At 34.3% G+C, this 12,982-nt stretch overlaps 1 protein-coding gene across 6 annotated transcripts in view; it reads left to right on the forward strand.

Moving 5' to 3' along the window:
• The window catches only part of LOC123672378 (ubiquitin carboxyl-terminal hydrolase 47), a 312,797-nt gene that overhangs the window by 7,747 nt on the left and 292,068 nt on the right, over positions 1 to 12,982 (forward strand). The gene's annotated exons all lie outside the window — the stretch shown is intronic.

Raw genomic sequence — 12,982 nt, forward strand, 5'->3', positions numbered from 1 at the left:
TCGAGAACACGTACCGCGAAAATATTTTGCACTACATGATATATTTTTATTATTATTTTATCTCAAATCACGGAATGGTCGAGAACCAGTGCCGGTCGGCTAACCAGTGCATTTACCCTATCTGAATTCTTACATGTGGTAGAAAAGGACGGAAAATCAGAAGAACGTTTGAGATTGCTCCACTCATCCTGAAAAGTGATGGCTTCTCAGAGGGGCTGGGGGGAGCTGAATAGGTAAACTTTGACAGATGCGCTGAAATGCACGTGGTACCTTATCTCTTAAGAAGATAATTTTTCAGGTGACATCGAAATTCGGCTTATCAGAGATCGTCGATTTTGGCACCGCTCACCGATTCTTCGTAAAGCTCACAGTTTTGAGGAAATTTGAACAAAAAATTGAATTTCCTTCCAAAAATCTATATATCTCTCGAATTATTCGTCACATGCCCCTCAAATACAAACGTTTTTCAAACATCAATTTCTGATCTGAAACATAGTGAGGTTTTGAAGGCGTAGCTCACGGCCAGGACAAGTTGCAGCCTCGGAAATATTATCAATTTTTTTCTCGAAAATTTCAGATTTTTACCTTTTTTTTGAGGGAAGTTGAACTCGAAAATTCTGAAAAATTCGAATTTCCTTCCAAAAATCGATATATCTCCTGAACTATTCGTCACAGACACCTCAAAAATCAAGTTCCGATCCAAAACATACTGAGGAGTCAAGGGCGTAGCTCACGCCCAGGAGTCCGGGAATAACCTTTTTTTTTCTCGGACATTTCAGATTTTTACCTATAATTTCTAAAATAATGTACTGATCGGCCAACTGCAGGTATTTTCGAATTTATTAGTCGAATCAATAATTAAAATGAAACAATATTCCCATGAAGGAACTTTCAATTTCTTTTCACTTTTCTAAGGGTTTAGGTATGGAAAATTTTTGGACTGAAAAATTTTCAGGTGAGATCGAAATTCGGCTAATCATGGATCGTCAATTCTGGCACCGCTCACGGGTTAATCGTAGAGCTCACGGTTTTCAGGGAATTTGAACTCGAAATTTAGGAAAAAATTGGATTTCCCTCCAAAAATCGATCTATCTCCTGAATTATTCGTCATGGACCTCTCAAATAGAAAAGTTTTTCAAACATCAAGTTCAAGAAATATACTTAGGTTTCAAGGGCAAAGCTCACGTCCAGGAGAAGTTGTAGCCTCGGGAATATTATCAATATTTTTCTCGAAAATTTCAGATTTTTACCTCTAATTTCTGAAATAATATGCTGATCGCACAACTACAAGCATTTTTGTGATCTACATAGTCGAATCAATAATAAAATGATACAATATTCCCATGAAGGAACCTTTATTTTTTTTTTCAATTTTCTTAGGCAGGATACCTATATTTTTTAGTTAATTTTTTACCCCAGATTTTTCGAAAGGCATCGGTTTTTCAAAAATATCACACGTTTTAGAGATATTGAGTTTTATATTAAATTCTTTCATGGGACCCTTCATGCATAAATATTTCGACATTAAATTCATTATGTGTCCAAGCATAATTCCAATTGAGACATATATAGGGTGTTCCAGTTGAAAAACACCAACTCCACTTTATATCTCCAAATTTAATTTAATTTCTAATTAAATGGGACTCCTATTTATGACTTGACTACAATCATACAATGGACACAAAATGAATGAGTGCATGCGTTCGGAGTAGGCAATTAGTGTATAAGTTGCGCTAACCACATAAGGAACGGAGTTGTATCGTGCGTCTCCGTTCCCTAAAACTAGGTTGACATGGGTAGTGCATGGCGTTCGATGATTTCACTTTCTTTTTCGCGGGAACGGAATGACGTATATTCGTATCTCCAGAACCTATTTGCCAAATTTATGTTGTTTCTTCGTCGGCACAAAGGGATCCGACCAGCCCTAACGACTGCACGTGTCTATTTATGATGCTGCTCCTTTTTGATGGGAATTAACTTTGTCGGTATTCCTGCCTGTTGTTTTGACCGAATTGAATCTCATTCCGAATTTCTAAAATGTGATTTTTGTTGATCAATCGCAATAAATAAATTGTGGCTATATTTTCATGGGAATTTTTTATCCAAAGAATCTCGCTTTTTCGTTTTCTCTTGCCGTTAATATTTTCACAATAATTTTTGTCTGAGAATTGTTTAATATAGTTAGGCTATATACAGGGTGTCCCGGGAAGAATGCGACAAATGCATGCATAAATGAAGGTCATCATGAAGGACTCGTTTCAAGATCGCCGTTTGCTATGTACAGTGCATCCCATTTTGGGTGAGACTGCCAGGTTTCTCGCTTGTTATTTAAGATAGAGCCTTGCGGTTTTCACGTTCCTGTCCTACTTTTTCGTGAAACTCAAGTTGGTCTAATCAGATTTTGCATAACTGTTTCCGTTCAAGAGATACAGGGCGATATTGGAAATTGATACTTTTCGGACCCCTCCTTTATCTCCGAAGTTATTAGAAATAATGCTGAGGTAAAAACTACGTCTGAATCAGAATTCTGCGTAGAATCCAGTGGCGTACTCAATTTTTTTTTTCGGGGTATGGTTTCGAAGATTCAACACAAACCTATATTTTTTTCAATGGAACACCCTATATATCATTACTTCGTTGAATTCGTTATTTTTTTCCCTTCAAAATGATATATGATACTATATAGGTAGGATGGTCAGAAATGTTAAAAAACACTAAAACATCAAATAATGATGAATTTTTGTCAATAAGCAATGGATTTTCCATATGAAAAAAAGGATAAATTGGATAATTTTCATTCGTGATTTTTATTCATAGAAGAGTAAGCAAACAAATATAATACACTCATCACTAATATGAAAAACAAAACATAGTTACCTACCTAATAGCAACAAATGAATAATAAAAAAATCGCATAATATCTTACAGATTAAACTGTTCAAATTGCTGTCCATTTTCCCTAATACATATAATATACTACAGTAAAAGACATAACAGTCTCGAAGAACTTCGTGCACCAAGAGAGGCAGTTTTCCAGGATTTACAAAACCGCCCTTTTATAATATTAAATGCACTCAGGCGTATTGAAAAGTTTTGTCAATTGTGTATTAGGGGAAAATGGACAGCAATTTGAACAGTTTAATCTGTAAGATATTGTGCAATGTTTATGAATTTTTGTAATATTTATGTGTTGCTATTAGGTAGGTACCTACGTTTTGTTTTTCATGTTAGAGATGAGTGTATTATCTTTGTTTGCTTACTTTACTATAAATCAAAATCACAAATTAAAATTATCCAATTGAAACTTTTTTTCATATGGGAAATCCATTGCTCATTAACAAAAAATCATCATTATTTGATGTTTTAGGGTTTTTTAACATTTCTGACCATTCTACCTATACAGTATCATACATCATTTTGAAGGGAAAAAAATAACGAATTCAACGAAGTAATGATATATAGGGTGTTTCATTAAAAAAAATATAGGTTTGAGTTGAATCTTCAAAACCATACCCCGAAAAAAAAAATTGAGTACGCCACTGGATTCTACGCAGAATTCTGATTCAGACGTAGTTTTTACCTCAGCATTTTTTCTAATTACTTCGGAGATAAAGGAGGGGTACGAAAAGTATCAATTTCCAAAATCACCCTGTATCTCTTGAACGGAAACAGTTATGCAAAATCTGATTAGACCAACCTGAGTTTCACGAAAAAGTAGGACAGGAACGTGAAAACCGCAAGGCTCTATCTTAAATAACAAGCGAGAAACCTGGCTGTCTCACCCAAAATGGGATGCACTGTACAGAGTGATGTTAACCTTATAAGTGAAATTTCATAGTTCAATAACTCTTTAACTAATCGACCGATTAATTTCAAATTTTGAAGTGTAGTCAGTAGTCACTCTACTATCGCCTTCCTCCAATATTTTTTAATCACGAACAAATCAGATCCGGACCTTTTCTATTTTCGGAAATATTGGATCACCCTGTATGTGCTTTATGATTTTATCACGAATTCGTAACCACAAATAATTAATTCATAGAGATCATTCAAAAATCATTATTGGCACTGTCATACAGGGTGATCAATAAACATTGCCTTATGAGTGGAATTTCATTGTGCGATTAACTTAATGGTAGAATTAAATTCGAAATTTGCAGATCGCAATTCCTGACGTCAAAGGAAATACTTGAAAAAAGAAAAACGGCGCATCTCATTTGCACCGTTGAGTAGGTAATCAAATTACCTTTCATTTGATGTATTATAATTCATATATGTATTCCCATTTGAAAAAATTAAGTAGGGGGGCGTAGGATGTGAGAAATCAATTCAAACAAGGATAAATTGCTTTTGAATTTAAAAATCGATGGATCTGAGGATTTTCTTCTTTCTTTGCATAGTATATCCAAAGTCACTTGAAGTCGTCTATAAAAACGCTTGGCCAGAGATTATTGCTGAACAGTCATAAACCATAGGCGCACACTTTTCAAACCCATGAGATGAATATTATATTTTTGCGTATGTATGGGATTCAGATGTCGATCCTTTCAGAAAATTTGCGACGTAATAGCTTTTGCTGTCACATCAAAAATGATACTATGTCATTCTACGGTGTAATAATTTGATTATTCTTTATTCTCGACCAGTAATATACTATCGAGGAACATTATCAACGATGATGAACTTATCGTTGCATAAAATTATAAGAGCACGAAAATGTTTGAGATGAATTCGGAAATGTTCTGTCTTAAGATAAGACAAACTAGGGTAGGATAGGTGTATGACCTTGAGATCCTTGAATGTCATCCAATTTTATACGTCAAATTAGCAGCTACGTTGCCGAATTGAATTTTATTTCTTCGTTATTGTGAGGCGAAGTTTGTCCCACAGTTGACGAAGCAGAAGGAATGATATACTATAGGGTGATTCACTGCGATGGCCTATTAGACGTTTATGGTAATATAATATTAATTTTGTGCTGAAAATTTGTAAATTGGAGTTTGTGGTGATGATCTTTTTCCCTAAAATATTCTAAGACCTCTACAGTTTCCTTTTATACCGGAAACAGAGAACTACTTTCTTATTTCAAATGGCACACCCAGTATATTATTGCATTATCAGATAGGTTGGTTGATAATTTCAGCAATATGCCAATACTTGGGTATAAGCTCAACGGTTCATGAGTTAATGAGATTCTTCTAAAAAATATTATGAAAAAGTTTTTTGGAAAAAACATATATTTTTTATTCATTCAGTCAATTTTACGTAGGAACAAAAAGAGAGGGGTCTCAAGCAAATACTTCAAGAGTTATCGAGGAAAAACTTGAACTAAAGAAAACTGCAATTTCTCATCGAATGGAGTAGTCTATGACTGTCAGAAAACATAGAAAGAAACTAAAAAGTCGAAATTTCATGAATTGTAATAAATTGTTCGTTAAGATGGTTGAGAATTAATGAGCCAATAAAATTTTCAATTACGAATAATTAATGACATTTCATGAAATGTCAAATTTAGTTATCCAAATTTCGATTTTAGTTTCTATGTTTTCCGGAAGTCTTAGACTACCCCACTCAGTTAGAAATTGTGGTATTTCCTTAGTTCAAGTTATTGGTCCGTGAAGTGGAGCCCTCTGAAAAAATCGGTGTTGAAGAACTAAAATATTTGAAATAGAGTGGTCAGAAGATTTCTATATTTCGATATTTCTTCTGTTCTGTAATAAGAACAAGCATTTAAGCCAGTGGCGTGTATTTGTGATATACAAGAACAAGGGTACAAGTTATCATAAAATCACTTACCACGTCCAGTCGTCATGAAATCTCTAGGTTATTTAAGGATTTATGAATGGAATAAACTCCATTTTGCCGAATATCGATATTGCAATAGAATGTATTCGAAGAATATTCGATTGATATTGTTTTGTTATAGATTGAGTGAGAATAGGTAAAGTTTCTATTAACATTATAGTCCAGGAGCCAGGTGCAAATTTGGTTGATTATTTCTTCTCGAGAGATACTTGGTGAGATGCATCAGATAATAGTAATGAAAAGCCTCGTGAACGTCAGCTACGAAAGCGGCGGCAGTCCCCCAAACACGAAGAAAAAAAATACATTCAGTCATTTCCTCCCAACTGAAAATTTGTCAAATTGTAGCTAACCCAATATCTAGACGAAAAAATACAATCAGCTGGCTATATCATAGTGTATTATACGTCAGCTGGCTCGTCAGCTGGTGCCTCAAATATGAAAACAAAATTATATTTTCAATGATTTTACCGGATGATAGCTCATATGCAATATGGATACTCATACTCATACTCGTTTATTTCCCTCAAAACTTTACAGGGTAGGTCAATAAAATATAAGACAAAGTATACCTACAGATGTCCTGAACATTAGTACACGTAAATAGCATTTGAACACATTTGTCATAAATATATAATACATATATATTTGGCAATGGTTGACCAGGTTATGAGGAACGGTTATCCATGATGAAACTAGATAAATTCACAGACCGAAAACTTAGGGGCGATATGATCACTGCTTTCCGAGCTATAAGAGGGTTCTTTGGAGTGGATTTATCCTCGCTTTTCACTTTCAATAGGAATGAACTGAGGGGACACAACTATAAATTGAGGAGAGAGCAATTTTTCACCCGAGGACGTGAATATTTCCTAACGAACAGAGTGTTTCTGCTTTGGAATGGGCTACCCTCCGGGATAGTGAACGCTTCTAGTGTGAACGTCTTCAAGAATAGGTGGGATGCGTGGAGGTGTGAATGATGATTGGCCAAGACATTTTCTTTTGTTTGTTTTTTGTCAACTTGTGATTTTTTTTTTTTTTATTGGAGAGAATATTTTTTTATTTACTGTTTACTGGATAGTGAATTTTTTTTTTTATTTTACTTTGCATTGAGTTATATAGATTTGTCTCAACTCATTTGTACTTTATAATAGAATAATAATAATAGAATATACAAAATTGACTAGTGAATATAATGTCTAGAATTGATGGTTCATGAATTCTTCTATGGAATAGAAGACATTTTCAATAAGAAAGTTTTTCACAAGCCTCTTAAAGGTCGCTCCACGAAGTGATGTCATGTGATCGGGAAGTTTATTGTACATCTTAACACCATTGAAGATGTACGTATTAATGCGGTGGCTGGGAATCACAATTTTGTTTCTGGATCGCGTAAGGTGGTCATGTACATTTAAGTGTTTTGGGAGTTTTTTTTTTCCATGAACGAAGAGGAGACACTCGAGAATGTAGTAGCATGGGGCGGTAAGTACTTTGTATTTTTTGAACAGCGATCTGCAACTTGTCATTTGATTAACTCCAGCTATCAACCTTATCGCTTTCTTCTGTTTCAGAAAGACCCTGACTGCATCCGACGACGCACTCCACAGGATAATACCATAGGTCATTCGTCCATGGAACTGAACGCGATAGGTGATGAGTGGTTCGTTTTCTGTGAGCATATTTTTTATTTGTCTTATTGCAAACAATGATGTGGAAAGCCTTTTAGACAATTCAGTCACATGCTCAGTCCAAGTCAAATTTCCACTGATGCACATCCCGAGCAAAGAAATATTCTCTTTATTATGGCTTTTGGTTGTTATTACTAGCCTTTGGGTTTTATCAGGATTCACCTTCAAATTGTTTCCATTGAACCATTCAACGGCTTCTTGAACAGATTTTTCAGCTTTTTGCTGGAGTTTTCTATTTTTTTATGCTCTATTAATCATCAACGAAAATGATCCTCTCATCCGCGGCAACGTTATGTACCATATCGTCTATATATACTAAAAACAATATCGGGCCCAATATAGACCCCTGGGGCACACCAGTAGCAATGCATCTCCTGGAAGATTTATTTCCGCTAATATCTACTATCTGATATCTATTTTGCAGATATGATCGGAAAAGTTCGAATGCTGGGCCTCTGATGCCGATATACTCCAGTTTAGATAGTAGTTTTTCATGGTTGACGCAATCGAAAGCCTACGTCAAGTCCATACAAGTTAGTATTGCCTCCTCTGAATCGTCCAACGATTGCAAGACGAATTCAATTATCTGCACCAGAGCAGAGGTAGTAGACCTACTCCCCCTGAATCCATGCTGATGATCACTCAGTAACGAATGATTCTCCAAGAATGAGACCATTTTATGAGGTACTCAAATATCTTTGACATTGCTGGTAATAGTGATATTGGTCTATAATTGTGGCACAGTTCTTGGTCTCCTTTTTTATAAATTGGTATAACTCTTGCCAACTTCATCTCATCTGGAAAATAACCCTCTTAAAAGCAGGAATTTATGAGTTCAGATAGAGGATCTGCTAGGTAGTCAATCACTTCCTTCAGTAAACTTACTGAGAAACCATATATATCCCTTGATGTTTTCTTCTTCATTTCAGACACGGCTCTTTTGACCTCCTCGGGTGTAGTCGGAGTTGGAAAAAATTATTTGGGATTTCTGATTATTTTCCTCTTCAAAAAGTCATCGATCGTTTCTGGGGCACTGTCTCGTCTACCCAATTTTTCTGCTATTGTTGAAAAAAATTACTGAAATCTTCCTCTGACAGTAATTTGGCGTTGTTTGTTCTTGTTTTGCCTTTTATTTTAGAATTTATGATTTTCCAGATTGCACGATGTTTATTGCTCGACTCATTCAAAATCTGTGTATTTTCAGTTTTTATTGTATTTTCAATTAGTTCTGTCAGTTGATGTTTCAATTTCGTGTTTAACTTTTTCGTGTTTTCATTCCTTTCAACTGAAAAAATTGTGTGTGCTGCATCTACTTTTTTCTTCAGTTCTATTATCCCCGGTCTTTCCCAATATTTCTTTGGGGGCACACTTCTTATTTTTATTCTTTTTTCAGGGAAGCACTGGTTGAATGTATCAGTCACTACCTTATGGAAGCCATTACACGATAATGGAGCCGACATATTTTTGATGAATTCGCAGTCTACGTTCTTCAATCGCTCTCGAAAATGGTAAGTGTTATTTTCATTCATAATTCGAATGAACTCATATTTTTTTTTCAGGGAGTTCCGTCGTCTGTAATTCCAATCTTTGTGCCAGATGATCTGAAAGTTGGTGATTCACCGTGAATGCTTGATATGTTGAAGACTCGTGAAAAAATTGTCGATACAGCTGCTCGATCTCAGTGTTACACGTGATGCCTCCTTGAATATAATATGTAATCCAAATGATATGAGCAATTCCTGCAGTTTTAATTTCGCATTATTGAAATCTCCTGCATTATAACATTTTGATGTGGATTATTGAAGACAATGTTCAAGGCTGTTTCTAGACGTTGCATGAACAAATCATAATCCCCCTGAGGAGGCCTATAGATACACATATAATTTGTTTTTGTGGTCTTTTCTAGAACGCCACAAATTTCTATATTTTTTTCGATAGACAGTTCATTTATTTCTGTAATCGCTCTGCCAAGAAAGTCTTTTCTTGTTAGTATCAGACTTCCACCATGTATGAAGTCCTCGCGGCAAAAAGTACTCGCCACATTATAGTTCGGAATGTTCACAGCTTTGAGCTCATCAATGGTCATCCAGTGTTCGGTCACACAAGCTACTTTGTAGTCTTCAGTATTTAATACGAAATCCATTGTGTCAAGTTTATTTCTGAGGCATTGTATGTTTATGTTCAATATTGCATTGCAGTTTTGATCACTCTGGTTCTCTACCCTCCCAGCTAGGTTCCTATAGTTTTGACCACTCTGTTCTCGGAGAAAAAACTTGAAACGTTTTACAACCACACCCACAGGCCAGTTTTCCGGTTTATATAGATCTTCAATAAGGGATAGGTCAGCTCCAACCTTGAATGATGAGCTTTTTGATCCGTCTCGTTTCGGTAGTTTTTCAATTATGAAATTTCTTCCAGTAAAACATTCTTTCAGGTGTTTAAGAATTTGCGACTCCGCCACATTTCCACTTACACGTCCTTCATAGACCCAGGCACGTCGAGGAGACCCCGAGAAGGAGGAAAGTTTATCACCCGTTTTAGTCACCTCATTTTTTTTAATCTTTTAAGCTTGCTTTACGTCCAGGTATTTTTCTGTAAGCTTTTGTTTTCTTTGTTTGAATTTTTTCCTTCCTTTGGTTTATTTCCATTTGAGTAGATTTCTGTTAAATTTGACGTTTTCTTCTCATCAGACTTATAATCATTCTCATTAGATGTCGCCGTCTTTAGTTCAGACTTCTCCGTGGTGTTTGGCGCAACAGGGTCATCATTTTCTTTATGACGAAGAGATCTGTTGTTAGACTCTTTACAGATTGGACTTACAGGTGGTGTTTTATGCCAGTTTTCATCTATTTTTTCTAATAGGGATGTATACTTTTTCAAAACTTTAATTTTCTCCTGAAGTTCTTCTATTAATATTGTTTTTTCGTTTATAATCCTGTTTAGATACATCACATCTTTATCATCATTCTCACCTTGTTGTGACGGTTCAAGTAAGTCAATTGAGTGTTCGGAATAATCCCTGTTGTTTAAGAGATTTTGTTCAAAATAGATTGTTCAAAACAGTTTTCATTGATTTCAGATAGTCTTGTCTTTAGCTTCTGTATTTCCCGATCCTTTTCCTCGAGTTTTTTCTGTTTTGAAGTTATGTCATCACAACAAAAGATTTTTCCATCACTATTTATATAAATTCCACAAACTATCAGCAAGCAACTCGGGTGATAAGTCTTCTGATATTTCGAACAAGTCACATAATTTTTAACTTCCTTTGTACATTTGTTGCACAATTTTGCTAAACACTCTGTTGTACGTGGCGCCATTTTGTTATTGATTATTATTATTATCATTATTGAAATATGTATGTCAGCTGGCTGTATCTTGGTGGAAAAACCGTCAGCTGATATTTTGAAAGTTATTACGTAGAAGTTAAGCGGATGCATCTATTGCCCATTTAAATGCATCAGCTGACCAGGTTTCTCTCGAATTACTGCTCGCTGGTTTTTTTATTCATCACAGCAGTATATTAACAATCAGCTGAAAATTTTTCATGTGTGTTCCGATTGAATAAATATATCGTAACAAGGTTTTTGAAACGAATAAGTATATAATTAAATAATTTGAGATATATTTGAATAATTTATTAATCAATTAGCTTCGTTTAATTTAACTGGTTACTCGAAAAACAATATTTATTATGAAAAAATGTTATTTATTGACTTCCAGAATCGCTCTCAAAGCTGCTATAGAAAATATAATTTTTTTTTTTCATGTTTGAGGCACCAGCTGACACTATGCTATAGTCAGTTGATTGTATTTTTTCGTCTAGATATTGGTTTAGCTACAATTTGACAAATTTTCAGTTGGGAGGAAATGACTGCATGTATTTTTTTTCTTCGTGTTTGGGGGACTGCCGCCGCTTTCCCCCCCAGCCGAGTCATAGCTGACGTTCACGAGGCTTTTTATTACTATTATCTGATGCATTCTACCAATTACCGTTGGAGAGGAACTTGGTCATGTATATCTGTTACTGGCTCCCGGAATATTAATTTTCTAATGCAAGTTCCAAAGAAATTTCTCAAAAGCTATATTTAGCTTATGACAGTTGGTTTCGATCATTCGTTCCCAACCTTTTACGATTTCTTCGAGATATGTATTTTATTATTCGAGTGTAATAATTTTTTCTACCGAAATATGAGCCCATTTTTTCAAGAATATTTGAAGAAAAGTACACCTTGAACAACCAAGTTATATTGAAATATCTCAATTATGTTGAAAATAAATAAAATCATGTTTTATTTTTATATTTATCTTATATTTAAAATTGAAATGAATATTTTTGGGTTGTAGTTTGGGGATTGGACATATCAACTGATTTTTCATATAGCTCAGAAGCTTGAAATATTAGAGGTTTCCTAGTAATACATCTTTTTGGGTAAAAATGAAGGTAAAAACTTAAAAAGTGGAAAATTAAGTATTAATGTCAAATAAAAGAAATTTTATAGAGAAGAGTTCAAGAGATGGTAGAGACAGATGGAATTTTAGTTCTTCTATACATATAAGCTAAGTTTCTTTTTATAAAGTAAATAACTTACTTTACTAAATCCAAGCTCAACCATCAAAGAAGAAAGAACTGAAAATGATTTTTTAAATCAGAATTGTTGTTATCCGTGTTTGATTTAAACTCTTAGCTCTCTGGTTAATATCAGTTCTATGATATCTTTTTCTAAATCTGTTAATTATTCAGCATTTGAGAAAAGACCTATTGCCCCAAAACTTATATGATCAACATTATTTGCGTTATTGTTGGAAAACAATCATAGCATCTTATATTACGAATAGGAATATTCTTATTCATTCTTTGTATTATTTTTCAATTTTGTTGCAAATAGATAGAAATTATTTGTGAAACTTTTCATTATAAATCGTGCATCGTTTTTAAGTTATGTTGAGTTTTGAGATTATACAATAAGGATATTTAGTCAATTTCATCTATTCATTTCCTTACTGAATTTTGTTAAAATGAATTTTTTTGTTTATTTATAATATTGTGTTGCGATGCAGAACAAGTTCCAGTATCTCTTCCACCGCCCCCTATATAGATTCCTCGCTCTTATTGTTCCTCCACCTCAAAACATATTACTGCTTTAAATGATTCTTACTTCTTTCTCTTGATTCCTTCGTCATAAGATAGAATGAACATTCACTATATTCGATGTTTTGAATTCTGAAGAAAACTTTAAAATGACGTGGTAACAAGTGGGTATCAAGATTAATTTAGATGTCAGAAATACATTGAAGAATTTAGTTACGACCAGGTCAGAAGCTTTAGATTTCTAATTCAATAAAAATTTAGAGAGATTTACTCAATTTTTACTGCATTAGAATTCAAAAGCTTCTGATCTGGCCGCAACAAATTGATCAGATGATTAAGTCATTCAAACTTTTTTTCGACTCAATTCGATTGGATCGGTATTTTTCAAATTATTTTATTCGGT

Source organism: Harmonia axyridis, chromosome 2 (assembly GCF_914767665.1).
Source record: "Harmonia axyridis chromosome 2, icHarAxyr1.1, whole genome shotgun sequence".
NCBI classification, from domain to species: Eukaryota; Metazoa; Arthropoda; class Insecta; order Coleoptera; family Coccinellidae; genus Harmonia; species Harmonia axyridis.